Here is a 27,719-nt window from a genome sequence, read left to right on the forward strand (position 1 = left end):
TGAATGGCTCAGAGCTCTACGGGAGACTGGTCAACTTGCCATATTGAAAGCGTTTGTCAGTTTCAGCTGGCTTCTTAGGATCTGCAGGGCACTTTTCCCAGGAATCTTGAAATTGGATGAGAGATTCCGTAGTCTGATAGCTGGCTCCAGCTTTCAAGTGAAGGTAGCTGCACAGATACCCGCGTAGAAAATCTAAAGTCAGGGTCTATGCCATGTGTGAGGAGGACACGAGGGTCGTGAGCAGTTTCAGGTTCATGCCACAGGAAGTCATGTTTCCTTGGAGCTGTAGACAGTGAATGCAGGTGTAAATGCTGCCTTGCACGAGTGCAAAGATCACTGTTCCTACACAGTTCATTGGAATCCCGTAGAGTTTCCATAAGACTCCTGCTCTGTTTGTGCCAAGAGATCTTCTGATGGTTGATAAGCAGGAGGAGATATGTTCCCTGTGTTACCGTTCTTTGGGAAAGAGGTGGCCGGGTCTGTGTCTCTGCATGGCACAAGGGTGAAATCAAACTCCGGAAATTCGTAGGAGAAGTTTGGGGCAAATTCTTGGAGTAAGCACTCTTCTGAGTGTCCCACAGCTCGTTTGAAGATCCCCAGTTTGGGGAACCCTTGGGTGTAATTTCCTGAGAGTGCTCGTGCACGGGACAGTGCCTGTGGACACAGATTTGGCTTCCTTGTTACATGGGCCAGGCCTGATCAAAATGAAAAGCCTCTCCTTGCCTGGGACCTCCTGAGTTTCTTTTACTACGGTCTGAGACCTCTATGCCATGTCCTGATCTGGCACATGTCTGCCTTTCTGTCAAGGGTGAGCAGTCTCCCTAACGGGTTAGAAGTGCGTGTCTTGATGTTGTCCATATTTTTGAGCACATGTGGGAAAAACCTTAGCTGTTAGACCATGGATGTCTCTCGTGCGATGTCTGGCTTACTTCTTTGTCCTTCCTAAAAGGATTGCAAGGTCCAGGCCTGTTTTCCCGCTTTCATGAGGGTCAAGCTACTCCCCAGGAACCTGGAAGAGGATGTGCGGACATTCTCATCCTGCATGATTCCGGGCTGGATGGAAGATGTCTGTGGTAAGGAACTTGAGGACTCAGGTGATTTTTCCTGGGGATTGATATGTCTCGGGTCAATGATGACACCTCCACTTCTCTGGAAGAGAAATGATGACATTAAAATCACGCTCAATAGGATCACGCTGAGGCCCAGAGGGAAACTGCTTTTCCCCAATCTTAATGATCTCCTTTAGAATGGAGCCCGTTTTGATTCCTTTTCCGTCCAGCACGTGATCGAAAACTCCTCACTGACCGATTTTTGTCAAGCTGATTCCTTGGCTCCTTTCCTCTTTTTCTCTGACTTAGAAAGACCTACTCCCAAGAGATTCACCACAGGAAGAACACAAGGTGAGTGAATGATGGCAGTTTTACCTTGTCCCTGCTGATACTTGGACAAGTGAAAACGGAGCCCAAAAGGCAGTCGGGTTTTGTGGAGAAGCTGAGACGCGTGCCCTGCTTTTAGCTTGACCTGACCGATTGAATAAGTGGCGGTGATATGCATGGGTGGATAGTTAGGAAGCACAGGAACCTGGAAGAATTTCCACTTGAGGAATTTTTGATCATCCGGTGCCCAGCCTGGTATGTCTACGGAATTGAGAGAATGCACAGCGAGACAAATGTGCTTTTCTCATATATTTTCCGCTTGGGAATGGCTAGGAGCTCTACTGGAGAAACCGGACATACTTGCCATAGTTGAAAGCCTGTGTCAGTTGCGACTGGACGATTAGGATCTGCAGGGTATCTTTCCCACAAATCCTGGCACTGGGTGAACAATCGAGTAGTCTGATACCTCACTGTAGCTATCGAGAAAAGGTAGCAGCACAAATATCTGAGTCAAAACACTAAGGTCAGGTTCGATGGCATTTGGTAAACGCGATGCGCGCGTCATGACTAGTTTCAGGTACGTGCCACAGGAAGTCACGATCGGCTAACACTCTAGTCAGGAAATGCAGGCATAACTGCTGCCTTCCACATGCGGAAAGATCATTTTCTTGACAGTTCTTTGGAATCTCATAGAGATTCTGTAGAACTGCTTTTCTGTATGCCCCACAGGATCCTGTGGTGGTTGATATACAGGAGGAGATGTTCTCCCTCTATAGGGATTATTCGGGCCTGAGGTAGATTGGATTGTGTCTCTACATGGCTCAGTGGTGAAATCAAAGTGTTGAAGGACTGTGGAAATTTCTAGAAGTGTTGGCACAATTCTTGGAAAGGAACTCATTCCCAAATGTCCTTCCAGCTGATTTGAAGATCCCCAGTTACTGGGGACTCTTGGGTGCCGTATCCCGAGAGTCCAACACGTTGGACGGTGCCCCTGGACGCATATTTGGCTGCCTTCAACACATCAGTCAGGGTTAATCAATTGCAAAGGCTCCTTTTGCCTGCGTGCTCCTGAGAATTTGTACTACATCCAGGCACGAGTCTCACTTTGTGTGAAGGGTCAGCAGTCTCCCCAGTGGGTTGTAAAGGGGTGTCTTGATTTTGTGCATATGTTTGCGACTATCTGGGAGAAAGCATAGCCATAGGGAAGTGAGCTTCTCTCCTGTGATCTTTGTCTTACTGATTTGCCCTTTTCCAAGGGATAGTGAGGTCGATGTCTGTTGTCCTGCTTTCATGGGGGTCAAGCCAACTCCCCTGGAAACTGGAAGACGATGTGTGAATTCTCTCACCCAGTGTCATTCCTCGGTGGAAGGAAGCCATTTGTGGTAAGCATCTTCAGGTCTCAGGGGATTTTTCCTGGGGAGAGATATGGCTCGGGTCAATGATGACATAACCTGTCTCGAAGAGAGATGATGACCTAAAAATCGTGCTCAGTGGGTTTATGCTGAGGCCCTGCGAGACACTCCTTTGCCCCGGCCTTATAGATCTTCTTTAGAGCAGACCCCCATTTTCATTCCTTTCACCTGCACCAAGTGACCCAAAACACCTGGGTGGCTGATTTTTGCCAGGCTGATTCCTTGGCTCTTTTCCTCTTTTTGTGTCATTTAGAAAGACCTGCTTCCATGAAACTCACCGTGGCGAGGTCACAAGGTGAGGGAATCACCGTGATTTTCCCTGGCCCCATCTGACACTTGGGCAAGTGAGGATGCAGCCCAAAAGGCAGTAGAGGTTGTTGACAAAGCTGAGGCATGTCCCCTGGTGTTTGCTTGACCTTGCCTGGTTGACTAAGTGGCAGTGATGTGCGTGGATGGATACTTAGGAATCTGAGGATCCTGAAAAATGTGCGCTTGAGTCGTCTCCGATAGCCGGGGTCCAAGTCCGATACGTCCTAGGGAATTGGGAGAAATGCACAACGAGAAGAATGTATTTTCCCAAGATATTTATGGGAGGTGAATGGCTCAGAGCTCTACGGGAGACTGGTCAACTTGCCATATTGAAAGCGTTTGTCAGTTTCAGCTGGCTTCTTAGGATCTGCAGGGCACTTTTCCCAGGAATCTTGAAATTGGATGAGAGATTCCGTAGTCTGATAGCTGGCTCCAGCTTTCAAGTGAAGGTAGCTGCACAGATACCCGCGTAGAAAATCTAAAGTCAGGGTCTATGCCATGTGTGAGGAGGACACGAGGGTCGTGAGCAGTTTCAGGTTCATGCCACAGGAAGTCATGTTTCCTTGGAGCTGTAGACAGTGAATGCAGGTGTAAATGCTGCCTTGCACGAGTGCAAAGATCACTGTTCCTACACAGTTCATTGGAATCCCGTAGAGTTTCCATAAGACTCCTGCTCTGTTTGTGCCAAGAGATCTTCTGATGGTTGATAAGCAGGAGGAGATATGTTCCCTGTGTTACCGTTCTTTGGGAAAGAGGTGGCCGGGTCTGTGTCTCTGCATGGCACAAGGGTGAAATCAAACTCCGGAAATTCGTAGGAGAAGTTTGGGGCAAATTCTTGGAGTAAGCACTCTTCTGAGTGTCCCACAGCTCGTTTGAAGATCCCCAGTTTGGGGAACCCTTGGGTGTAATTTCCTGAGAGTGCTCGTGCACGGGACAGTGCCTGTGGACACAGATTTGGCTTCCTTGTTACATGGGCCAGGCCTGATCAAAATGAAAAGCCTCTCCTTGCCTGGGACCTCCTGAGTTTCTTTTACTACGGTCTGAGACCTCTATGCCATGTCCTGATCTGGCACATGTCTGCCTTTCTGTCAAGGGCGAGCAGTCTCCCTAACGGGTTAGAAGTGCGTGTCTTGATGTTGTCCATATTTTTGAGCACATGTGGGAAAAACCTTAGCTGTTAGACCATGGATGTCTCTCGTGCGATGTCTGGCTTACTTCTTTGTCCTTCCTAAAAGGATTGCAAGGTCCAGGCCTGTTTTCCCGCTTTCATGAGGGTCAAGCTACTCCCCAGGAACCTGGAAGAGGATGTGCGAACATTCTCATCCTGCATGATTCCGGGCTGGATGGAAGATGTCTGTGGTAAGGAACTTGAGGACTCAGGTGATTTTTCCTGGGGATTGATATGTCTCGGGTCAATGATGACACCTCCACTTCTCTGGAAGAGAAATGATGACATTAAAATCACGCTCAATAGGATCACGCTGAGGCCCAGAGGGAAACTGCTTTTCCCCAATCTTAATGATCTCCTTTAGAATGGAGCCCGTTTTGATTCCTTTTACGTCCAGCACGTGATCGAAAACTCCTCACTGACCGATTTTTGTCAAGCTGATTCCTTGGCTCCTTTCCTCTTTTTCTCTGACTTAGAAAGACCTACTCCCAAGAGATTCACCACAGGAAGAACACAAGGTGAGTGAATGATGGCAGTTTTACCTTGTCCCTGCTGATACTTGGACAAGTGAAAACGGAGCCCAAAAGGCAGTCGGGTTTTGTGGAGAAGCTGAGACGCGTGCCCTGCTTTTAGCTTGACCTGACCGATTGAATAAGTGGCGGTGATATGCACGGGTGGATAGTTAGGAAGCACAGGAACCTGGAAGAATTTCCACTTGAGGAATTTTTGATCATCCGGTGCCCAGCCTGGTATGTCTACGGAATTGAGAGAATGCACAGCGAGACAAATGTGCTTTTCTCATATATTTTCCGCTTGGGAATGGCTAGGAGCTCTACTGGAGAAACCGGACATACTTGCCATAGTCGAAAGCCTGTGTCAGTTGCGACTGGACGATTAGGATCTGCAGGGTATCTTTCCCACAAATCCTGGCACTGGGTGAACAATCGAGTAGTCTGATACCTCACTGTAGCTATCAAGAAAAGGTAGCAGCACAAATATCTGAGTCAAAACACTAAGGTCAGGTTCGATGGCATTTGGTAAACGCGATGCGCGCGTCATGACTAGTTTCAGGTACGTGCCACAGGAAGTCACGATCGGCTAACACTCTAGTCAGGAAATGCAGGCATAACTGCTGCCTTCCACATGCGGAAAGATCATTTTCTTGACAGTTCTTTGGAATCTCATAGAGATTCTGTAGAACTGCTTTTCTGTATGCCCCACAGGATCCTGTGGTGGTTGATATACAGGAGGAGATGTTCTCCCTCTATAGGGATTATTCGGGCCTGAGGTAGATTGGATTGTGTCTCTACATGGCTCAGTGGTGAAATCAAAGTGTTGAAGGACTGTGGAAATTTCTAGAAGTGTTGGCACAATTCTTGGAAAGGAACTCATTCCCAAATGTCCTTCCAGCTGATTTGAAGATCCCCAGTTACTGGGGACTCTTGGGTGCCGTATCCCGAGAGTCCAACACGTTGGACGGTGCCCCTGGACGCATATTTGGCTGCCTTCAACACATCAGTCAGGGTTAATCAATTGCAAAGGCTCCTTTTGCCTGCGTGCTCCTGAGAATTTGTACTACATCCAGGCACGAGTCTCACTTTGTGTGAAGGGTCAGCAGTCTCCCCAGTGGGTTGTAAAGGGGTGTCTTGATTTTGTGCATATGTTTGCGACTATCTGGGAGAAAGCATAGCCATAGGGAAGTGAGCTTCTCTCCTGTGATCTTTGTCTTACTGATTTGCCCTTTTCCAAGGGATAGTGAGGTCGATGTCTGTTGTCCTGCTTTCATGGGGGTCAAGCCAACTCCCCTGGAAACTGGAAGACGATGTGTGAATTCTCTCACCTAGTGTCATTCCTCGGTGGAAGGAAGACATTTGTGGTAAGCATCTTCAGGTCTCAGGGAATTTTTCCTGGGGAGAGATATGGCTCGGGTCAATGATGACATAACCTGTCTCGAAGAGAGATGATGACCTAAAAATCGTGCTCAGTGGGTTTATGCTGAGGCCCTGCGAGACACTCCTTTGCCCCGGCCTTATAGATCTTCTTTAGAGCAGACCCCCATTTTCATTCCTTTCACCTGCACCAAGTGACCCAAAACACCTGGGTGGCTGATTTTTGCCAGGCTGATTCCTTGGCTCTTTTCCTCTTTTTGTGTCATTTAGAAAGACCTGCTTCCATGAAACTCACCGTGGCGAGGTCACAAGGTGAGGGAATCACCGTGATTTTCCCTGGCCCCATCTGACACTTGGGCAAGTGAGGATGCAGCCCAAAAGGCAGTAGAGGTTGTTGACAAAGCTGAGGCATGTCCCCTGGTGTTTGCTTGACCTTGCCTGGTTGACTAAGTGGCAGTGATGTGCGTGGATGGATACTTAGGAATCTGAGGATCCTGAAAAATGTGCGCTTGAGTCGTCTCCGATAGCCGGGGTCCAAGTCCGATACGTCCTAGGGAATTGGGAGAAATGCACAACGAGAAGAATGTATTTTCCCAAGATATTTATGGGAGGTGAATGGCTCAGAGCTCTACGGGAGACTGGTCAACTTGCCATATTGAAAGCGTTTGTCAGTTTCAGCTGGCTTCTTAGGATCTGCAGGGCACTTTTCCCAGGAATCTTGAAATTGGATGAGAGATTCCGTAGTCTGATAGCTGGCTCCAGCTTTCAAGTGAAGGTAGCTGCACAGATACCCGCGTAGAAAATCTAAAGTCAGGGTCTATGCCATGTGTGAGGAGGACACGAGGGTCGTGAGCAGTTTCAGGTTCATGCCACAGGAAGTCATGTTTCCTTGGAGCTGTAGACAGTGAATGCAGGTGTAAATGCTGCCTTGCACGAGTGCAAAGATCACTGTTCCTACACAGTTCATTGGAATCCCGTAGAGTTTCCATAAGACTCCTGCTCTGTTTGTGCCAAGAGATCTTCTGATGGTTGATAAGCAGGAGGAGATATGTTCCCTGTGTTACCGTTCTTTGGGAAAGAGGTGGCCGGGTCTGTGTCTCTGCATGGCACAAGGGTGAAATCAAACTCCGGAAATTCGTAGGAGAAGTTTGGGGCAAATTCTTGGAGTAAGCACTCTTCTGAGTGTCCCACAGCTCGTTTGAAGATCCCCAGTTTGGGGAACCCTTGGGTGTAATTTCCTGAGAGTGCTCGTGCACGGGACAGTGCCTGTGGACACAGATTTGGCTTCCTTGTTACATGGGCCAGGCCTGATCAAAATGAAAAGCCTCTCCTTGCCTGGGACCTCCTGAGTTTCTTTTACTACGGTCTGAGACCTCTATGCCATGTCCTGATCTGGCACATGTCTGCCTTTCTGTCAAGGGTGAGCAGTCTCCCTAACGGGTTAGAAGTGCGTGTCTTGATGTTGTCCATATTTTTGAGCACATGTGGGAAAAACCTTAGCTGTTAGACCATGGATGTCTCTCGTGCGATGTCTGGCTTACTTCTTTGTCCTTCCTAAAAGGATTGCAAGGTCCAGGCCTGTTTTCCCGCTTTCATGAGGGTCAAGCTACTCCCCAGGAACCTGGAAGAGGATGTGCGAACATTCTCATCCTGCATGATTCCGGGCTGGATGGAAGATGTCTGTGGTAAGGAACTTGAGGACTCAGGTGATTTTTCCTGGGGATTGATATGTCTCGGGTCAATGATGACACCTCCACTTCTCTGGAAGAGAAATGATGACATTAAAATCACGCTCAATAGGATCACGCTGAGGCCCAGAGGGAAACTGCTTTTCCCCAATCTTAATGATCTCCTTTAGAATGGAGCCCGTTTTGATTCCTTTTACGTCCAGCACGTGATCGAAAACTCCTCACTGACCGATTTTTGTCAAGCTGATTCCTTGGCTCCTTTCCTCTTTTTCTCTGACTTAGAAAGACCTACTCCCAAGAGATTCACCACAGGAAGAACACAAGGTGAGTGAATGATGGCAGTTTTACCTTGTCCCTGCTGATACTTGGACAAGTGAAAACGGAGCCCAAAAGGCAGTCGGGTTTTGTGGAGAAGCTGAGACGCGTGCCCTGCTTTTAGCTTGACCTGACCGATTGAATAAGTGGCGGTGATATGCATGGGTGGATAGTTAGGAAGCACAGGAACCTGGAAGAATTTCCACTTGAGGAATTTTTGATCATCCGGTGCCCAGCCTGGTATGTCTACGGAATTGAGAGAATGCACAGCGAGACAAATGTGCTTTTCTCATATATTTTCCGCTTGGGAATGGCTAGGAGCTCTACTGGAGAAACCGGACATACTTGCCATAGTTGAAAGCCTGTGTCAGTTGCGACTGGACGATTAGGATCTGCAGGGTATCTTTCCCACAAATCCTGGCACTGGGTGAACAATCGAGTAGTCTGATACCTCACTGTAGCTATCGAGAAAAGGTAGCAGCACAAATATCTGAGTCAAAACACTAAGGTCAGGTTCGATGGCATTTGGTAAACGCGATGCGCGCGTCATGACTAGTTTCAGGTACGTGCCACAGGAAGTCACGATCGGCTAACACTCTAGTCAGGAAATGCAGGCATAACTGCTGCCTTCCACATGCGGAAAGATCATTTTCTTGACAGTTCTTTGGAATCTCATAGAGATTCTGTAGAACTGCTTTTCTGTATGCCCCACAGGATCCTGTGGTGGTTGATATACAGGAGGAGATGTTCTCCCTCTATAGGGATTATTCGGGCCTGAGGTAGATTGGATTGTGTCTCTACATGGCTCAGTGGTGAAATCAAAGTGTTGAAGGACTGTGGAAATTTCTAGAAGTGTTGGCACAATTCTTGGAAAGGAACTCATTCCCAAATGTCCTTCCAGCTGATTTGAAGATCCCCAGTTACTGGGGACTCTTGGGTGCCGTATCCCGAGAGTCCAACACGTTGGACGGTGCCCCTGGACGCATATTTGGCTGCCTTCAACACATCAGTCAGGGTTAATCAATTGCAAAGGCTCCTTTTGCCTGCGTGCTCCTGAGAATTTGTACTACATCCAGGCACGAGTCTCACTTTGTGTGAAGGGTCAGCAGTCTCCCCAGTGGGTTGTAAATGGGTGTCTTGATTTTGTGCATATGTTTGCGACTATCTGGGAGAAAGCATAGCCATAGGGAAGTGAGCTTCTCTCCTGTGATCTTTGTCTTACTGATTTGCCCTTTTCCAAGGGATAGTGAGGTCGATGTCTGTTGTCCTGCTTTCATGGGGGTCAAGCCAACTCCCCTGGAAACTGGAAGACGATGTGTGAATTCTCTCACCCAGTGTCATTCCTCGGTGGAAGGAAGCCATTTGTGGTAAGCATCTTCAGGTCTCAGGGGATTTTTCCTGGGGAGAGATATGGCTCGGGTCAATGATGACATAACCTGTCTCGAAGAGAGATGATGACCTAAAAATCGTGCTCAGTGGGTTTATGCTGAGGCCCTGCGAGACACTCCTTTGCCCCGGCCTTATAGATCTTCTTTAGAGCAGACCCCCATTTTCATTCCTTTCACCTGCACCAAGTGACCCAAAACACCTGGGTGGCTGATTTTTGCCAGGCTGATTCCTTGGCTCTTTTCCTCTTTTTGTGTCATTTAGAAAGACCTGCTTCCATGAAACTCACCGTGGCGAGGTCACAAGGTGAGGGAATCACCGTGATTTTCCCTGGCCCCATCTGACACTTGGGCAAGTGAGGATGCAGCCCAAAAGGCAGTAGAGGTTGTTGACAAAGCTGAGGCATGTCCCCTGGTGTTTGCTTGACCTTGCCTGGTTGACTAAGTGGCAGTGATGTGCGTGGATGGATACTTAGGAATCTGAGGATCCTGAAAAATGTGCGCTTGAGTCGTCTCCGATAGCCGGGGTCCAAGTCCGATACGTCCTAGGGAATTGGGAGAAATGCACAACGAGAAGAATGTATTTTCCCAAGATATTTATGGGAGGTGAATGGCTCAGAGCTCTACGGGAGACTGGTCAACTTGCCATATTGAAAGCGTTTGTCAGTTTCAGCTGGCTTCTTAGGATCTGCAGGGCACTTTTCCCAGGAATCTTGAAATTGGATGAGAGATTCCGTAGTCTGATAGCTGGCTCCAGCTTTCAAGTGAAGGTAGATGCACAGATACCCGCGTAGAAAATCTAAAGTCAGGGTCTATGCCATGTGTGAGGAGGACACGAGGGTCGTGAGCAGTTTCAGGTTCATGCCACAGGAAGTCATGTTTCCTTGGAGCTGTAGACAGTGAATGCAGGTGTAAATGCTGCCTTGCACGAGTGCAAAGATCACTGTTCCTACACAGTTCATTGGAATCCCGTAGAGTTTCCATAAGACTCCTGCTCTGTTTGTGCCAAGAGATCTTCTGATGGTTGATAAGCAGGAGGAGATATGTTCCCTGTGTTACCGTTCTTTGGGAAAGAGGTGGCCGGGTCTGTGTCTCTGCATGGCACAAGGGTGAAATCAAACTCCGGAAATTCGTAGGAGAAGTTTGGGGCAAATTCTTGGAGTAAGCACTCTTCTGAGTGTCCCACAGCTCGTTTGAAGATCCCCAGTTTGGGGAACCCTTGGGTGTAATTTCCTGAGAGTGCTCGTGCACGGGACAGTGCCTGTGGACACAGATTTGGCTTCCTTGTTACATGGGCCAGGCCTGATCAAAATGAAAAGCCTCTCCTTGCCTGGGACCTCCTGAGTTTCTTTTACTACGGTCTGAGACCTCTATGCCATGTCCTGATCTGGCACATGTCTGCCTTTCTGTCAAGGGCGAGCAGTCTCCCTAACGGGTTAGAAGTGCGTGTCTTGATGTTGTCCATATTTTTGAGCACATGTGGGAAAAACCTTAGCTGTTAGACCATGGATGTCTCTCGTGCGATGTCTGGCTTACTTCTTTGTCCTTCCTAAAAGGATTGCAAGGTCCAGGCCTGTTTTCCCGCTTTCATGAGGGTCAAGCTACTCCCCAGGAACCTGGAAGAGGATGTGCGAACATTCTCATCCTGCATGATTCCGGGCTGGATGGAAGATGTCTGTGGTAAGGAACTTGAGGACTCAGGTGATTTTTCCTGGGGATTGATATGTCTCGGGTCAATGATGACACCTCCACTTCTCTGGAAGAGAAATGATGACATTAAAATCACGCTCAATAGGATCACGCTGAGGCCCAGAGGGAAACTGCTTTTCCCCAATCTTAATGATCTCCTTTAGAATGGAGCCCGTTTTGATTCCTTTTACGTCCAGCACGTGATCGAAAACTCCTCACTGACCGATTTTTGTCAAGCTGATTCCTTGGCTCCTTTCCTCTTTTTCTCTGACTTAGAAAGACCTACTCCCAAGAGATTCACCACAGGAAGAACACAAGGTGAGTGAATGATGGCAGTTTTACCTTGTCCCTGCTGATACTTGGACAAGTGAAAACGGAGCCCAAAAGGCAGTCGGGTTTTGTGGAGAAGCTGAGACGCGTGCCCTGCTTTTAGCTTGACCTGACCGATTGAATAAGTGGCGGTGATATGCATGGGTGGATAGTTAGGAAGCACAGGAACCTGGAAGAATTTCCACTTGAGGAATTTTTGATCATCCGGTGCCCAGCCTGGTATGTCTACGGAATTGAGAGAATGCGCAGCGAGACAAATGTGCTTTTCTCATATATTTTCCGCTTGGGAATGGCTAGGAGCTCTACTGGAGAAACCGGACATACTTGCCATAGTTGAAAGCCTGTGTCAGTTGCGACTGGACGATTAGGATCTGCAGGGTATCTTTCCCACAAATCCTGGCACTGGGTGAACAATCGAGTAGTCTGATACCTCACTGTAGCTATCGAGAAAAGGTAGCAGCACAAATATCTGAGTCAAAACACTAAGGTCAGGTTCGATGGCATTTGGTAAACGCGATGCGCGCGTCATGACTAGTTTCAGGTACGTGCCACAGGAAGTCACGATCGGCTAACACTCTAGTCAGGAAATGCAGGCATAACTGCTGCCTTCCACATGCGGAAAGATCATTTTCTTGACAGTTCTTTGGAATCTCATAGAGATTCTGTAGAACTGCTTTTCTGTATGCCCCACAGGATCCTGTGGTGGTTGATATACAGGAGGAGATGTTCTCCCTCTATAGGGATTATTCGGGCCTGAGGTAGATTGGATTGTGTCTCTACATGGCTCAGTGGTGAAATCAAAGTGTTGAAGGACTGTGGAAATTTCTAGAAGTGTTGGCACAATTCTTGGAAAGGAACTCATTCCCAAATGTCCTTCCAGCTGATTTGAAGATCCCCAGTTACTGGGGACTCTTGGGTGCCGTATCCCGAGAGTCCAACACGTTGGACGGTGCCCCTGGACGCATATTTGGCTGCCTTCAACACATCAGTCAGGGTTAATCAATTGCAAAGGCTCCTTTTGCCTGCGTGCTCCTGAGAATTTGTACTACATCCAGGCACGAGTCTCACTTTGTGTGAAGGGTCAGCAGTCTCCCCAGTGGGTTGTAAATGGGTGTCTTGATTTTGTGCATATGTTTGCGACTATCTGGGAGAAAGCATAGCCATAGGGAAGTGAGCTTCTCTCCTGTGATCTTTGTCTTACTGATTTGCCCTTTTCCAAGGGATAGTGAGGTCGATGTCTGTTGTCCTGCTTTCATGGGGGTCAAGCCAACTCCCCTGGAAACTGGAAGACGATGTGTGAATTCTCTCACCCAGTGTCATTCCTCGGTGGAAGGAAGCCATTTGTGGTAAGCATCTTCAGGTCTCAGGGGATTTTTCCTGGGGAGAGATATGGCTCGGGTCAATGATGACATAACCTGTCTCGAAGAGAGATGATGACCTAAAAATCGTGCTCAGTGGGTTTATGCTGAGGCCCTGCGAGACACTCCTTTGCCCCGGCCTTATAGATCTTCTTTAGAGCAGACCCCCATTTTCATTCCTTTCACCTGCACCAAGTGACCCAAAACACCTGGGTGGCTGATTTTTGCCAGGCTGATTCCTTGGCTCTTTTCCTCTTTTTGTGTCATTTAGAAAGACCTGCTTCCATGAAACTCACCGTGGCGAGGTCACAAGGTGAGGGAATCACCGTGATTTTCCCTGGCCCCATCTGACACTTGGGCAAGTGAGGATGCAGCCCAAAAGGCAGTAGAGGTTGTTGACAAAGCTGAGGCATGTCCCCTGGTGTTTGCTTGACCTTGCCTGGTTGACTAAGTGGCAGTGATGTGCGTGGATGGATACTTAGGAATCTGAGGATCCTGAAAAATGTGCGCTTGAGTCGTCTCCGATAGCCGGGGTCCAAGTCCGATACGTCCTAGGGAATTGGGAGAAATGCACAACGAGAAGAATGTATTTTCCCAAGATATTTATGGGAGGTGAATGGCTCAGAGCTCTACGGGAGACTGGTCAACTTGCCATATTGAAAGCGTTTGTCAGTTTCAGCTGGCTTCTTAGGATCTGCAGGGCACTTTTCCCAGGAATCTTGAAATTGGATGAGAGATTCCGTAGTCTGATAGCTGGCTCCAGCTTTCAAGTGAAGGTAGATGCACAGATACCCGCGTAGAAAATCTAAAGTCAGGGTCTATGCCTTGTGTGAGGAGGACACGAGGGTCGTGAGCAGTTTCAGGTTCATGCCACAGGAAGTCATGTTTCCTTGGAGCTGTAGACAGTGAATGCAGGTGTAAATGCTGCCTTGCACGAGTGCAAAGATCACTGTTCCTACACAGTTCATTGGAATCCCGTAGAGTTTCCATAAGACTCCTGCTCTGTTTGTGCCAAGAGATCTTCTGATGGTTGATAAGCAGGAGGAGATATGTTCCCTGTGTTACCGTTCTTTGGGAAAGAGGTGGCCGGGTCTGTGTCTCTGCATGGCACAAGGGTGAAATCAAACTCCGGAAATTCGTAGGAGAAGTTTGGGGCAAATTCTTGGAGTAAGCACTCTTCTGAGTGTCCCACAGCTCGTTTGAAGATCCCCAGTTTGGGGAACCCTTGGGTGTAATTTCCTGAGAGTGCTCGTGCACGGGACAGTGCCTGTGGACACAGATTTGGCTTCCTTGTTACATGGGCCAGGCCTGATCAAAATGAAAAGCCTCTCCTTGCCTGGGACCTCCTGAGTTTCTTTTACTACGGTCTGAGACCTCTATGCCATGTCCTGATCTGGCACATGTCTGCCTTTCTGTCAAGGGCGAGCAGTCTCCCTAACGGGTTAGAAGTGCGTGTCTTGATGTTGTCCATATTTTTGAGCACATGTGGGAAAAACCTTAGCTGTTAGACCATGGATGTCTCTCGTCCGATGTCTGGCTTACTTCTTTGTCCTTCCTAAAAGGATTGCAAGGTCCAGGCCTGTTTTCCCGCTTTCATGAGGGTCAAGCTACTCCCCAGGAACCTGGAAGAGGATGTGCGGACATTCTCATCCTGCATGATTCCGGGCTGGATGGAAGATGTCTGTGGTAAGGAACTTGAGGACTCAGGTGATTTTTCCTGGGGATTGATATGTCTCGGGTCAATGATGACACCTCCACTTCTCTGGAAGAGAAATGATGACATTAAAATCACGCTCAATAGGATCACGCTGAGGCCCAGAGGGAAACTGCTTTTCCCCAATCTTAATGATCTCCTTTAGAATGGAGCCCGTTTTGATTCCTTTTACGTCCAGCACGTGATCGAAAACTCCTCACTGACCGATTTTTGTCAAGCTGATTCCTTGGCTCCTTTCCTCTTTTTCTCTGACTTAGAAAGACCTACTCCCAAGAGATTCACCACAGGAAGAACACAAGGTGAGTGAATGATGGCAGTTTTACCTTGTCCCTGCTGATACTTGGACAAGTGAAAACGGAGCCCAAAAGGCAGTCGGGTTTTGTGGAGAAGCTGAGACGCGTGCCCTGCTTTTAGCTTGACCTGACCGATTGAATAAGTGGCGGTGATATGCACGGGTGGATAGTTAGGAAGCACAGGAACCTGGAAGAATTTCCACTTGAGGAATTTTTGATCATCCGGTGCCCAGCCTGGTATGTCTACGGAATTGAGAGAATGCACAGCGAGACAAATGTGCTTTTCTCATATATTTTCCGCTTGGGAATGGCTAGGAGCTCTACTGGAGAAACCGGACATACTTGCCATAGTTGAAAGCCTGTGTCAGTTGCGACTGGACGATTAGGATCTGCAGGGTATCTTTCCCACAAATCCTGGCATTGGGTGAACAATCGAGTAGTCTGATACCTCACTGTAGCTCTCAAGAAAAGGTAGCAGCACAAATATCTGAGTCAAAACACTAAGGTCAGGTTCGATGGCATTTGGTAAACGCGATGCGCGCGTCATGACTAGTTTCAGGTACGTGCCACAGGAAGTCACGATCGGCTAACACTCTAGTCAGGAAATGCAGGCATAACTGCTGCCTTCCACATGCGGAAAGATCATTTTCTTGACAGTTCTTTGGAATCTCATAGAGATTCTGTAGAACTGCTTTTCTGTATGCCCCACAGGATCCTGTGGTGGTTGATATACAGGAGGACATGTTCTCCCTCTATAGGGATTATTGGGGCCTGAGGTAGATTGGATTGTGTCTCTACACGGCTCAGTGGTGAAATCAAAGTGTTGAAGGACTGTGGAAATTTCTAGAAGTGTTGGCACAATTCTTGGAAAGGAACTCATTTCCAAATGTCCTTCCAGCTGATTTGAAGATCCCCAGTTACTGGGGACTCTTGGGTGCCGTTTCCCGAGAGTCCAACACGTTGGACGGTGCCCCTGGACGCATATTTGGCTGCCTTCAACACATCAGTCAGGGTTAATCAATTGCAAAGGCTCCTTTTGCCTGCGTGCTCCTGAGAATTTGTACTACATCCAGGCACGAGTCTCACCTTGTGTCAAGGGTCAGCAGTCTCCCCAGTGGGTTGTAAAGGGGTGTCTTGATTTTGTGCATATGTTTGCGACTATCTGGGAGAAAGCATAGCCATAGGGAAGTGAGCTTCTCTCCTGTGATCTTTGTCTTACTGATTTGCCCTTTTCCAAGGGATAGTGAGGTCGATGTCTGTTGTCCTGCTTTCATGGGGGTCAAGCCAACTCTCCTGGAAACTGGAAGACGATGTGTGAATTCTCTCACCCAGTGTCATTCCTCGGTGGAAGGAAGCCATTTGTGGTAAGCATCTTCAGGTCTCAGGGGATTTTTCCTGGGGAGAGATATGGCTCGGGTCAATGATGACATAACCTGTCTCGAAGAGAGATGATGACCTAAAAATCGTGCTCAGTGGGTTTATGCTGAGGCCCTGCGAGACACTCCTTTGCCCCGGCCTTATAGATCTTCTTTAGAGCAGACCCCCATTTTCATTCCTTTCACCTGCACCAAGTGACCCAAAACACCTGGGTGGCTGATTTTTGCCAGGCTGATTCCTTGGCTCTTTTCCTCTTTTTGTGTCATTTAGAAAGACCTGCTTCCATGAAACTCACCGTGGCGAGGTCACAAGGTGAGGGAATCACCGTGATTTTCCCTGGCCCCATCTGACACTTGGGCAAGTGAGGATGCAGCCCAAAAGGCAGTAGAGGTTGTTGACAAAGCTGAGGCATGTCCCCTGGTGTTTGCTTGACCTTGCCTGGTTGACTAAGTGGCAGTGATGTGCGTGGATGGATACTTAGGAATCTGAGGATCCTGAAAAATGTGCGCTTGAGTCGTCTCCGATAGCCGGGGTCCAAGTCCGATACGTCCTAGGGAATTGGGAGAAATGCACAACGAGAAGAATGTATTTTCCCAAGATATTTATGGGAGGTGAATGGCTCAGAGCTCTACGGGAGACTGGTCAACTTGCCATATTGAAAGCGTTTGTCAGTTTCAGCTGGCTTCTTAGGATCTGCAGGGCACTTTTCCCAGGAATCTTGAAATTGGATGAGAGATTCCGTAGTCTGATAGCTGGCTCCAGCTTTCAAGTGAAGGTAGCTGCACAGATACCCGCGTAGAAAATCTAAAGTCAGGGTCTATGCCATGTGTGAGGAGGACACGAGGGTCGTGAGCAGTTTCAGGTTCATGCCACAGGAAGTCATGTTTCCTTGGAGCTGTAGACAGTGAATGCAGGTGTAAATGCTGCCTTGCACGAGTGCAAAGATCACTGTTCCTACACAGTTCATTGGAATCCCGTAGAGTTTCCATAAGACTCCTGCTCTGTTTGTGCCAAGAGATCTTCTGATGGTTGATAAGCAGGAGGAGATATGTTCCCTGTGTTACCGTTCTTTGGGAAAGAGGTGGCCGGGTCTGTGTCTCTGCATGGCACAAGGGTGAAATCAAACTCCGGAAATTCGTAGGAGAAGTTTGGGGCAAATTCTTGGAGTAAGCACTCTTCTGAGTGTCCCACAGCTCGTTTGAAGATCCCCAGTTTGGGGAACCCTTGGGTGTAATTTCCTGAGAGTGCTCGTGCACGGGACAGTGCCTGTGGACACAGATTTGGCTTCCTTGTTACATGGGCCAGGCCTGATCAAAATGAAAAGCCTCTCCTTGCCTGGGACCTCCTGAGTTTCTTTTACTACGGTCTGAGACCTCTATGCCATGTCCTGATCTGGCACATGTCTGCCTTTCTGTCAAGGGTGAGCAGTCTCCCTAACGGGTTAGAAGTGCGTGTCTTGATGTTGTCCATATTTTTGAGCACATGTGGGAAAAACCTTAGCTGTTAGACCATGGATGTCTCTCGTCCGATGTCTGGCTTACTTCTTTGTCCTTCCTAAAAGGATTGCAAGGTCCAGGCCTGTTTTCCCGCTTTCATGAGGGTCAAGCTACTCCCCAGGAACCTGGAAGAGGATGTGCGGACATTCTCATCCTGCATGATTCCGGGCTGGATGGAAGATGTCTGTGGTAAGGAACTTGAGGACTCAGGTGATTTTTCCTGGGGATTGATATGTCTCGGGTCAATGATGACACCTCCACTTCTCTGGAAGAGAAATGATGACATTAAAATCACGCTCAATAGGATCACGCTGAGGCCCAGAGGGAAACTGCTTTTCCCCAATCTTAATGATCTCCTTTAGAATGGAGCCCGTTTTGATTCCTTTTACGTCCAGCACGTGATCGAAAACTCCTCACTGACCGATTTTTGTCAAGCTGATTCCTTGGCTCCTTTCCTCTTTTTCTCTGACTTAGAAAGACCTACTCCCAAGAGATTCACCACAGGAAGAACACAAGGTGAGTGAATGATGGCAGTTTTACCTTGTCCCTGCTGATACTTGGACAAGTGAAAACGGAGCCCAAAAGGCAGTCGGGTTTTGTGGAGAAGCTGAGACGCGTGCCCTGCTTTTAGCTTGACCTGACCGATTGAATAAGTGGCGGTGATATGCACGGGTGGATAGTTAGGAAGCACAGGAACCTGGAAGAATTTCCACTTGAGGAATTTTTGATCATCCGGTGCCCAGCCTGGTATGTCTACGGAATTGAGAGAATGCACAGCGAGACAAATGTGCTTTTCTCATATATTTTCCGCTTGGGAATGGCTAGGAGCTCTACTGGAGAAACCGGGCATACTTGCCATAGTCGAAAGCCTGTGTCAGTTGCGACTGGACGATTAGGATCTGCAGGGTATCTTTCCCACAAATCCTGGCACTGGGTGAACAATCGAGTAGTCTGATACCTCACTGTAGCTATCAAGAAAAGGTAGCAGCACAAATATCTGAGTCAAAACACTAAGGTCAGGTTCGATGGCATTTGGTAAACGCGATGCGCGCGTTATGACTAGTTTCAGGTACGTGCCACAGGAAGTCACGATCGGCTAACACTCTAGTCAGGAAATGCAGGCATAACTGCTGCCTTCCACATGCGGAAAGATCATTTTCTTGACAGTTCTTTGGAATCTCATAGAGATTCTGTAGAACTGCTTTTCTGTATGCCCCACAGGATCCTGTGGTGGTTGATATACAGGAGGAGATGTTCTCCCTCTATAGGGATTATTCGGGCCTGAGGTAGATTGGATTGTGTCTCTACATGGCTCAGTGGTGAAATCAAAGTGTTGAAGGACTGTGGAAATTTCTAGAAGTGTTTGCACAATTCTTGGAAAGGAACTCATTCCCAAATGTCCTTCCAGCTGATTTGAAGATCCCCAGTTACTGGGGACTCTTGGGTGCCGTATCCCGAGAGTCCAACACGTTGGACGGTGCCCCTGGACGCATATTTGGCTGCCTTCAACACATCAGTCAGGGTTAATCAATTGCAAAGGCTCCTTTTGCCTGCGTGCTCCTGAGAATTTGTACTACATCCAGGCACGAGTCTCACTTTGTGTGAAGGGTCAGCAGTCTCCCCAGTGGGTTGTAAAGGGGTGTCTTGATTTTGTGCATATGTTTGCGACTATCTGGGAGAAAGCATAGCCATAGGGAAGTGAGCTTCTCTCCTGTGATCTTTGTCTTACTGATTTGCCCTTTTCCAAGGGATAGTGAGGTCGATGTCTGTTGTCCTGCTTTCATGGGGGTCAAGCCAACTCCCCTGGAAACTGGAAGACGATGTGTGAATTCTCTCACCCAGTGTCATTCCTCGGTGGAAGGAAGACATTTGTGGTAAGCATCTTCAGGTCTCAGGGGATTTTTCCTGGGGAGAGATATGGCTCGGGTCAATGATGACATAACCTGTCTCGAAGAGAGATGATGACCTAAAAATCGTGCTCAGTGGGTTTATGCTGAGGCCCTGCGAGACACTCCTTTGCCCCGGCCTTATAGATCTTCTTTAGAGCAGACCCCCATTTTCATTCCTTTCACCTGCACCAAGTGACCCAAAACACCTGGGTGGCTGATTTTTGCCAGGCTGATTCCTTGGCTCTTTTCCTCTTTTTGTGTCATTTAGAAAGACCTGCTTCCATGAAACTCACCGTGGCGAGGTCACAAGGTGAGGGAATCACCGTGATTTTCCCTGGCCCCATCTGACACTTGGGCAAGTGAGGATGCAGCCCAAAAGGCAGTAGAGGTTGTTGACAAAGCTGAGGCATGTCCCCTGGTGTTTGCTTGACCTTGCCTGGTTGACTAAGTGGCAGTGATGTGCGTGGGTGGATACTTAGGAATCTGAGGATCCTGAAAAATGTGCGCTTGAGTCGTCTCCGATAGCCGGGGTCCAAGTCCGATACGTCCTAGGGAATTGGGAGAAATGCACAACGAGAAGAATGTATTTTCCCAAGATATTTATGGGAGGTGAATGGCTCAGAGCTCTACGGGAGACTGGTCAACTTGCCATATTGAAAGCGTTTGTCAGTTTCAGCTGGCTTCTTAGGATCTGCAGGGCACTTTTCCCAGGAATCTTGAAATTGGATGAGAGATTCCGTAGTCTGATAGCTGGCTCCAGCTTTCAAGTGAAGGTAGCTGCACAGATACCTGCGTAGAAAATCTAAAGTCAGGGTCTATGCCATGCGTGAGGAGGACACGAGGGTCGTGAGCAGTTTCAGGTTCATGCCCCAGGAAGTCATGTTTCCTTGGAGCTGTAGACAGTGAATGCAGGTGTAAATGCTGCCTTGCACGAGTGCAAAGATCACTGTTCCTACACAGTTCATTGGAATCCCGTAGAGTTTCCATTAGACTCCTGCTCTGTTTGTGCCAAGAGATCTTCTGATGGTTGATAAGCAGGAGGAGATATGTTCCCTGTGTTACCGTTCTTTGGGAAAGAGGTGGCCGGGTCTGTGTCTCTGCATGGCACAAGGGTGAAATCAAACTCCGGAAATTCGTAGGAGAAGTTTGGGGCAAATTCTTGGAGTAAGCACTCTTCTGAGTGTCCCACAGCTCGTTTGAAGATCCCCAGTTTGGGGAACCCTTGGGTGTAATTTCCTGAGAGTGCTCGTGCACGGGACAGTGCCTGTGGACACAGATTTGGCTTCCTTGTTACATGGGCCAGGCCTGATCAAAATGAAAAGCCTCTCCTTGCCTGGGACCTCCTGAGTTTCTTTTACTACGGTCTGAGACCTCTATGCCATGTCCTGATCTGGCACATGTCTGCCTTTCTGTCAAGGGTGAGCAGTCTCCCTAACGGGTTAGAAGTGCGTGTCTTGATGTTGTCCATATTTTTGAGCACATGTGGGAAAAACCTTAGCTGTTAGACCATGGATGTCTCTCGTCCGATGTCTGGCTTACTTCTTTGTCCTTCCTAAAAGGATTGCAAGGTCCAGGCCTGTTTTCCCGCTTTCATGAGGGTCAAGCTACTCCCCAGGAACCTGGAAGAGGATGTGCGGACATTCTCATCCTGCATGATTCCGGGCTGGATGGAAGATGTCTGTGGTAAGGAACTTGAGGACTCAGGTGATTTTTCCTGGGGATTGATATGTCTCGGGTCAATGATGACACCTCCACTTCTCTGGAAGAGAAATGATGACATTAAAATCACGCTCAATAGGATCACGCTGAGGCCCAGAGGGAAACTGCTTTTCCCCAATCTTAATGATCTCCTTTACAATGGAGCCCGTTTTGATTCCTTTTACGTCCAGCACGTGATCGAAAACTCCTCACTGACCGATTTTTGTCAAGCTGATTCCTTGGCTCCTTTCCTCTTTTTCTCTGACTTAGAAAGACCTACTCCCAAGAGATTCACCACAGGAAGAACACAAGGTGAGTGAATGATGGCAGTTTTACCTTGTCCCTGCTGATACTTGGACAAGTGAAAACGGAGCCCAAAAGGCAGTCGGGTTTTGTGGAGAAGCTGAGACGCGTGCCCTGCTTTTAGCTTGACCTGACCGATTGAATAAGTGGCGGTGATATGCACGGGTGGATAGTTAGGAAGCACAGGAACCTGGAAGAATTTCCACTTGAGGAATTTTTGATCATCCGGTGCCCAGCCTGGTATGTCTACGGAATTGAGAGAATGCACAGCGAGACAAATGTGCTTTTCTCATATATTTTCCGCTTGGGAATGGCTAGGAGCTCTACTGGAGAAACCGGGCATACTTGCCATAGTCGAAAGCCTGTGTCAGTTGCGACTGGACGATTAGGATCTGCAGGGTATCTTTCCCACAAATCCTGGCACTGGGTGAACAATCGAGTAGTCTGATACCTCACTGTAGCTATCAAGAAAAGGTAGCAGCACAAATATCTGAGTCAAAACACTAAGGTCAGGTTCGATGGCATTTGGTAAACGCGATGCGCGCGTTATGACTAGTTTCAGGTACGTGCCACAGGAAGTCACGATCGGCTAACACTCTAGTCAGGAAATGCAGGCATAACTGCTGCCTTCCACATGCGGAAAGATCATTTTCTTGACAGTTCTTTGGAATCTCATAGAGATTCTGTAGAACTGCTTTTCTGTATGCCCCACAGGATCCTGTGGTGGTTGATATACAGGAGGAGATGTTCTCCCTCTATAGGGATTATTCGGGCCTGAGGTAGATTGGATTGTGTCTCTACATGGCTCAGTGGTGAAATCAAAGTGTTGAAGGACTGTGGAAATTTCTAGAAGTGTTTGCACAATTCTTGGAAAGGAACTCATTCCCAAATGTCCTTCCAGCTGATTTGAAGATCCCCAGTTACTGGGGACTCTTGGGTGCCGTATCCCGAGAGTCCAACACGTTGGACGGTGCCCCTGGACGCATATTTGGCTGCCTTCAACACATCAGTCAGGGTTAATCAATTGCAAAGGCTCCTTTTGCCTGCGTGCTCCTGAGAATTTGTACTACATCCAGGCACGAGTCTCACTTTGTGTGAAGGGTCAGCAGTCTCCCCAGTGGGTTGTAAAGGGGTGTCTTGATTTTGTGCATATGTTTGCGACTATCTGGGAGAAAGCATAGCCATAGGGAAGTGAGCTTCTCTCCTGTGATCTTTGTCTTACTGATTTGCCCTTTTCCAAGGGATAGTGAGGTCGATGTCTGTTGTCCTGCTTTCATGGGGGTCAAGCCAACTCCCCTGGAAACTGGAAGACGATGTGTGAATTCTCTCACCCAGTGTCATTCCTCGGTGGAAGGAAGACATTTGTGGTAAGCATCTTCAGGTCTCAGGGGATTTTTCCTGGGGAGAGATATGGCTCGGGTCAATGATGACATAACCTGTCTCGAAGAGAGATGATGACCTAAAAATCGTGCTCAGTGGGTTTATGCTGAGGCCCTGCGAGACACTCCTTTGCCCCGGCCTTATAGATCTTCTTTAGAGCAGACCCCCATTTTCATTCCTTTCACCTGCACCAAGTGACCCAAAACACCTGGGTGGCTGATTTTTGCCAGGCTGATTCCTTGGCTCTTTTCCTCTTTTTGTGTCATTTAGAAAGACCTGCTTCCATGAAACTCACCGTGGCGAGGTCACAAGGTGAGGGAATCACCGTGATTTTCCCTGGCCCCATCTGACACTTGGGCAAGTGAGGATGCAGCCCAAAAGGCAGTAGAGGTTGTTGACAAAGCTGAGGCATGTCCCCTGGTGTTTGCTTGACCTTGCCTGGTTGACTAAGTGGCAGTGATGTGCGTGGATGGATACTTAGGAATCTGAGGATCCTGAAAAATGTGCGCTTGAGTCGTCTCCGATAGCCGGGGTCCAAGTCCGATACGTCCTAGGGAATTGGGAGAAATGCACAACGAGAAGAATGTATTTTCCCAAGATATTTATGGGAGGTGAATGGCTCAGAGCTCTACGGGAGACTGGTCAACTTGCCATATTGAAAGCGTTTGTCAGTTTCAGCTGGCTTCTTAGGATCTGCAGGGCACTTTTCCCAGGAATCTTGAAATTGGATGAGAGATTCCGTAGTCTGATAGCTGGCTCCAGCTTTCAAGTGAAGGTAGCTGCACAGATACCCGCGTAGAAAATCTAAAGTCAGGGTCTATGCCATGTGTGAGGAGGACACGAGGGTCGTGAGCAGTTTCAGGTTCATGCCACAGGAAGTCATGTTTCCTTGGAGCTGTAGACAGTGAATGCAGGTGTAAATGCTGCCTTGCACGAGTGCAAAGATCACTGTTCCTACACAGTTCATTGGAATCCCGTAGAGTTTCCATAAGACTCCTGCTCTGTTTGTGCCAAGAGATCTTCTGATGGTTGATAAGCAGGAGGAGATATGTTCCCTGTGTTACCGTTCTTTGGGAAAGAGGTGGCCGGGTCTGTGTCTCTGCATGGCACAAGGGTGAAATCAAACTCCGGAAATTCGTAGGAGAAGTTTGGGGCAAATTCTTGGAGTAAGCACTCTTCTGAGTGTCCCACAGCTCGTTTGAAGATCCCCAGTTTGGGGAACCCTTGGGTGTAATTTCCTGAGAGTGCTCGTGCACGGGACAGTGCCTGTGGACACAGATTTGGCTTCCTTGTTACATGGGCCAGGCCTGATCAAAATGAAAAGCCTCTCCTTGCCTGGGACCTCCTGAGTTTCTTTTACTACGGTCTGAGACCTCTATGCCATGTCCTGATCTGGCACATGTCTGCCTTTCTGTCAAGGGTGAGCAGTCTCCCTAACGGGTTAGAAGTGCGTGTCTTGATGTTGTCCATATTTTTGAGCACATGTGGGAAAAACCTTAGCTGTTAGACCATGGATGTCTCTCGTCCGATGTCTGGCTTACTTCTTTGTCCTTCCTAAAAGGATTGCAAGGTCCAGGCCTGTTTTCCCGCTTTCATGAGGGTCAAGCTACTCCCCAGGAACCTGGAAGAGGATGTGCGGACATTCTCATCCTGCATGATTCCGGGCTGGATGGAAGATGTCTGTGGTAAGGAACTTGAGGACTCAGGTGATTTTTCCTGGGGATTGATATGTCTCGGGTCAATGATGACACCTCCACTTCTCTGGAAGAGAAATGATGACATTAAAATCACGCTCAATAGGATCACGCTGAGGCCCAGAGGGAAACTGCTTTTCCCCAATCTTAATGATCTCCTTTAGAATGGAGCCCGTTTTGATTCCTTTTACGTCCAGCACGTGATCGAAAACTCCTCACTGACCGATTTTTGTCAAGCTGATTCCTTGGCTCCTTTCCTCTTTTTCTCTGACTTAGAAAGACCTACTCCCAAGAGATTCACCACAGGAAGAACACAAGGTGAGTGAATGATGGCAGTTTTACCTTGTCCCTGCTGATACTTGGACAAGTGAAAACGGAGCCCAAAAGGCAGTCGGGTTTTGTGGAGAAGCTGAGACGCGTGCCCTGCTTTTAGCTTGACCTGACCGATTGAATAAGTGGCGGTGATATGCACGGGTGGATAGTTAGGAAGCACAGGAACCTGGAAGAATTTCCACTTGAGGAATTTTTGATCATCCGGTGCCCAGCCTGGTATGTCTACGGAATTGAGAGAATGCACAGCGAGACAAATGTGCTTTTCTCATATATTTTCCGCTTGGGAATGGCTAGGAGCTCTACTGGAGAAACCGGGCATACTTGCCATAGTCGAAAGCCTGTGTCAGTTGCGACTGGACGATTAGGATCTGCAGGGTATCTTTCCCACAAATCCTGGCACTGGGTGAACAATCGAGTAGTCTGATACCTCACTGTAGCTATCAAGAAAAGGTAGCAGCACAAATATCTGAGTCAAAACACTAAGGTCAGGTTCGATGGCATTTGGTAAACGCGATGCGCGCGTCATGACTAGTTTCAGGTACGTGCCACAGGAAGTCACGATCGGCTAACACTCTAGTCAGGAAATGCAGGCATAACTGCTGCCTTCCACATGCGGAAAGATCATTTTCTTGACAGTTCTTTGGAATCTCATAGAGATTCTGTAGAACTGCTTTTCTGTATGCCCCACAGGATCCTGTGGTGGTTGATATACAGGAGGAGATGTTCTCCCTCTATAGGGATTATTCGGGCCTGAGGTAGATTGGATTGTGTCTCTACATGGCTCAGTGGTGAAATCAAAGTGTTGAAGGACTGTGGAAATTTCTAGAAGTGTTGGCACAATTCTTGGAAAGGAACTCATTCCCAAATGTCCTTCCAGCTGATTTGAAGATCCCCAGTTACTGGGGACTCTTGGGTGCCGTATCCCGAGAGTCCAACACGTTGGACGGTGCCCCTGGACGCATATTTGGCTGCCTTCAACACATCAGTCAGGGTTAATCAATTGCAAAGGCTCCTTTTGCCTGCGTGCTCCTGAGAATTTGTACTACATCCAGGCACGAGTCTCACCTTGTGTGAAGGGTCAGCAGTCTCCCCAGTGGGTTGTAAATGGGTGTCTTGATTTTGTGCATATGTTTGCGACTATCTGGGAGAAAGCATAGCCACAGGGAAGTGAGCTTCTCTCCTGTGATCTTTGTCTTACTGATTTGCCCTTTTCCAAGGGATAGTGAGGTCGATGTCTGTTGTCCTGCTTTCATGGGGGTCAAGCCAACTCCCCTGGAAACTGGAAGACGATGTGTGAATTCTCTCACCCAGTGTCATTCCTCGGTGGAAGGAAGACATTTGTGGTAAGCATCTTCAGGTCTCAGGGGATTTTTCCTGGGGAGAGATATGGCTCGGGTCAATGATGACATAACCTGTCTCGAAGAGAGATGATGACCTAAAAATCGTGCTCAGTGGGTTTATGCTGAGGCCCTGCGAGACACTCCTTTGCCCCGGCCTTATAGATCTTCTTTAGAGCAGACCCCCATTTTCATTCCTTTCACCTGCACCAAGTGACCCAAAACACCTGGGTGGCTGATTTTTGCCAGGCTGATTCCTTGGCTCTTTTCCTCTTTTTGTGTCATTTAGAAAGACCTGCTTCCATGAAACTCACCGTGGCGAGGTCACAAGGTGAGGGAATCACCGTGATTTTCCCTGGCCCCATCTGACACTTGGGCAAGTGAGGATGCAGCCCAAAAGGCAGTAGAGGTTGTTGACAAAGCTGAGGCATGTCCCCTGGTGTTTGCTTGACCTTGCCTGGTTGACTAAGTGGCAGTGATGTGCGTGGATGGATACTTAGGAATCTGAGGATCCTGAAAAATGTGCGCTTGAGTCGTCTCCGATAGCCGGGGTCCAAGTCCGATACGTCCTAGGGAATTGGGAGAAATGCACAACGAGAAGAATGTATTTTCCCAAGATATTTATGGGAGGTGAATGGCTCAGAGCTCTACGGGAGACTGGTCAACTTGCCATATTGAAAGCGTTTGTCAGTTTCAGCTGGCTTCTTAGGATCTGCAGGGCACTTTTCCCAGGAATCTTGAAATTGGATGAGAGATTCCGTAGTCTGATAGCTGGCTCCAGCTTTCAAGTGAAGGTAGCTGCACAGATACCCGCGTAGAAAATCTAAAGTCAGGGTCTATGCCATGTGTGAGGAGGACACGAGGGTCGTGAGCAGTTTCAGGTTCATGCCACAGGAAGTCATGTTTCCTTGGAGCTGTAGACAGTGAATGCAGGTGTAAATGCTGCCTTGCACGAGTGCAAAGATCACTGTTCCTACACAGTTCATTGGAATCCCGTAGAGTTTCCATAAGACTCCTGCTCTGTTTGTGCCAAGAGATCTTCTGATGGTTGATAAGCAGGAGGAGATATGTTCCCTGTGTTACCGTTCTTTGGGAAAGAGGTGGCCGGGTCTGTGTCTCTGCATGGCACAAGGGTGAAATCAAACTCCGGAAATTCGTAGGAGAAGTTTGGGGCAAATTCTTGGAGTAAGCACTCTTCTGAGTGTCCCACAGCTCGTTTGAAGATCCCCAGTTTGGGGAACCCTTGGGTGTAATTTCCTGAGAGTGCTCGTGCACGGGACAGTGCC

The 27,719-nt window shown here is 48.3% G+C and overlaps 16 non-coding genes across 16 annotated transcripts; all 16 read left to right on the forward strand.

Annotated features, from left to right (window-relative positions):
* Positions 1-1,123: 1,123 nt before the first annotated feature.
* Positions 1,124-1,204, forward strand: LOC126057613 (small nucleolar RNA SNORD115). Its single transcript, XR_007512688.1, has one exon. It is a non-coding gene; the product is annotated as a small nucleolar RNA SNORD115 (small nucleolar RNA).
* Positions 1,205-2,808: 1,604 nt separating this feature from the next.
* Positions 2,809-2,886, forward strand: LOC126057738 (small nucleolar RNA SNORD115). Its single transcript, XR_007512812.1, has one exon. It is a non-coding gene; the product is annotated as a small nucleolar RNA SNORD115 (small nucleolar RNA).
* Positions 2,887-4,506: 1,620 nt separating this feature from the next.
* Positions 4,507-4,587, forward strand: LOC126057614 (small nucleolar RNA SNORD115). The gene has a single exon (XR_007512689.1). It is a non-coding gene; the product is annotated as a small nucleolar RNA SNORD115 (small nucleolar RNA).
* Positions 4,588-6,191: 1,604 nt separating this feature from the next.
* LOC126057741 (small nucleolar RNA SNORD115) lies at positions 6,192-6,269 on the forward strand. The gene has a single exon (XR_007512814.1). It is a non-coding gene; the product is annotated as a small nucleolar RNA SNORD115 (small nucleolar RNA).
* A 1,620-nt stretch (positions 6,270-7,889) lies between these two features.
* Positions 7,890-7,970, forward strand: LOC126057615 (small nucleolar RNA SNORD115). The gene has a single exon (XR_007512690.1). It is a non-coding gene; the product is annotated as a small nucleolar RNA SNORD115 (small nucleolar RNA).
* A 1,604-nt stretch (positions 7,971-9,574) lies between these two features.
* LOC126057742 (small nucleolar RNA SNORD115) lies at positions 9,575-9,652 on the forward strand. The gene has a single exon (XR_007512815.1). It is a non-coding gene; the product is annotated as a small nucleolar RNA SNORD115 (small nucleolar RNA).
* A 1,620-nt stretch (positions 9,653-11,272) lies between these two features.
* LOC126057616 (small nucleolar RNA SNORD115) lies at positions 11,273-11,353 on the forward strand. The gene has a single exon (XR_007512691.1). It is a non-coding gene; the product is annotated as a small nucleolar RNA SNORD115 (small nucleolar RNA).
* A 1,604-nt stretch (positions 11,354-12,957) lies between these two features.
* On the forward strand, positions 12,958-13,035 carry LOC126057743 (small nucleolar RNA SNORD115). The gene has a single exon (XR_007512816.1). It is a non-coding gene; the product is annotated as a small nucleolar RNA SNORD115 (small nucleolar RNA).
* A 1,620-nt stretch (positions 13,036-14,655) lies between these two features.
* On the forward strand, positions 14,656-14,736 carry LOC126057619 (small nucleolar RNA SNORD115). The gene has a single exon (XR_007512693.1). It is a non-coding gene; the product is annotated as a small nucleolar RNA SNORD115 (small nucleolar RNA).
* A 1,604-nt stretch (positions 14,737-16,340) lies between these two features.
* On the forward strand, positions 16,341-16,418 carry LOC126057744 (small nucleolar RNA SNORD115). Its single transcript, XR_007512817.1, has one exon. It is a non-coding gene; the product is annotated as a small nucleolar RNA SNORD115 (small nucleolar RNA).
* A 1,620-nt stretch (positions 16,419-18,038) lies between these two features.
* On the forward strand, positions 18,039-18,119 carry LOC126057620 (small nucleolar RNA SNORD115). Its single transcript, XR_007512694.1, has one exon. It is a non-coding gene; the product is annotated as a small nucleolar RNA SNORD115 (small nucleolar RNA).
* Positions 18,120-19,723: 1,604 nt separating this feature from the next.
* LOC126057745 (small nucleolar RNA SNORD115) lies at positions 19,724-19,801 on the forward strand. The gene has a single exon (XR_007512820.1). It is a non-coding gene; the product is annotated as a small nucleolar RNA SNORD115 (small nucleolar RNA).
* Positions 19,802-21,421: 1,620 nt separating this feature from the next.
* Positions 21,422-21,502, forward strand: LOC126057621 (small nucleolar RNA SNORD115). Its single transcript, XR_007512695.1, has one exon. It is a non-coding gene; the product is annotated as a small nucleolar RNA SNORD115 (small nucleolar RNA).
* Positions 21,503-23,106: 1,604 nt separating this feature from the next.
* Positions 23,107-23,184, forward strand: LOC126057746 (small nucleolar RNA SNORD115). The gene has a single exon (XR_007512821.1). It is a non-coding gene; the product is annotated as a small nucleolar RNA SNORD115 (small nucleolar RNA).
* A 1,620-nt stretch (positions 23,185-24,804) lies between these two features.
* LOC126057622 (small nucleolar RNA SNORD115) lies at positions 24,805-24,885 on the forward strand. The gene has a single exon (XR_007512696.1). It is a non-coding gene; the product is annotated as a small nucleolar RNA SNORD115 (small nucleolar RNA).
* A 1,604-nt stretch (positions 24,886-26,489) lies between these two features.
* Positions 26,490-26,567, forward strand: LOC126057747 (small nucleolar RNA SNORD115). Its single transcript, XR_007512822.1, has one exon. It is a non-coding gene; the product is annotated as a small nucleolar RNA SNORD115 (small nucleolar RNA).
* The last annotated feature ends 1,152 nt before the right edge of the window (positions 26,568-27,719 follow it).

The sequence above is a fragment of the Elephas maximus genome, chromosome 13 (genome assembly GCF_024166365.1).
Source record: "Elephas maximus indicus isolate mEleMax1 chromosome 13, mEleMax1 primary haplotype, whole genome shotgun sequence".
Lineage (NCBI taxonomy): Eukaryota > Metazoa > Chordata > Mammalia > Proboscidea > Elephantidae > Elephas > Elephas maximus.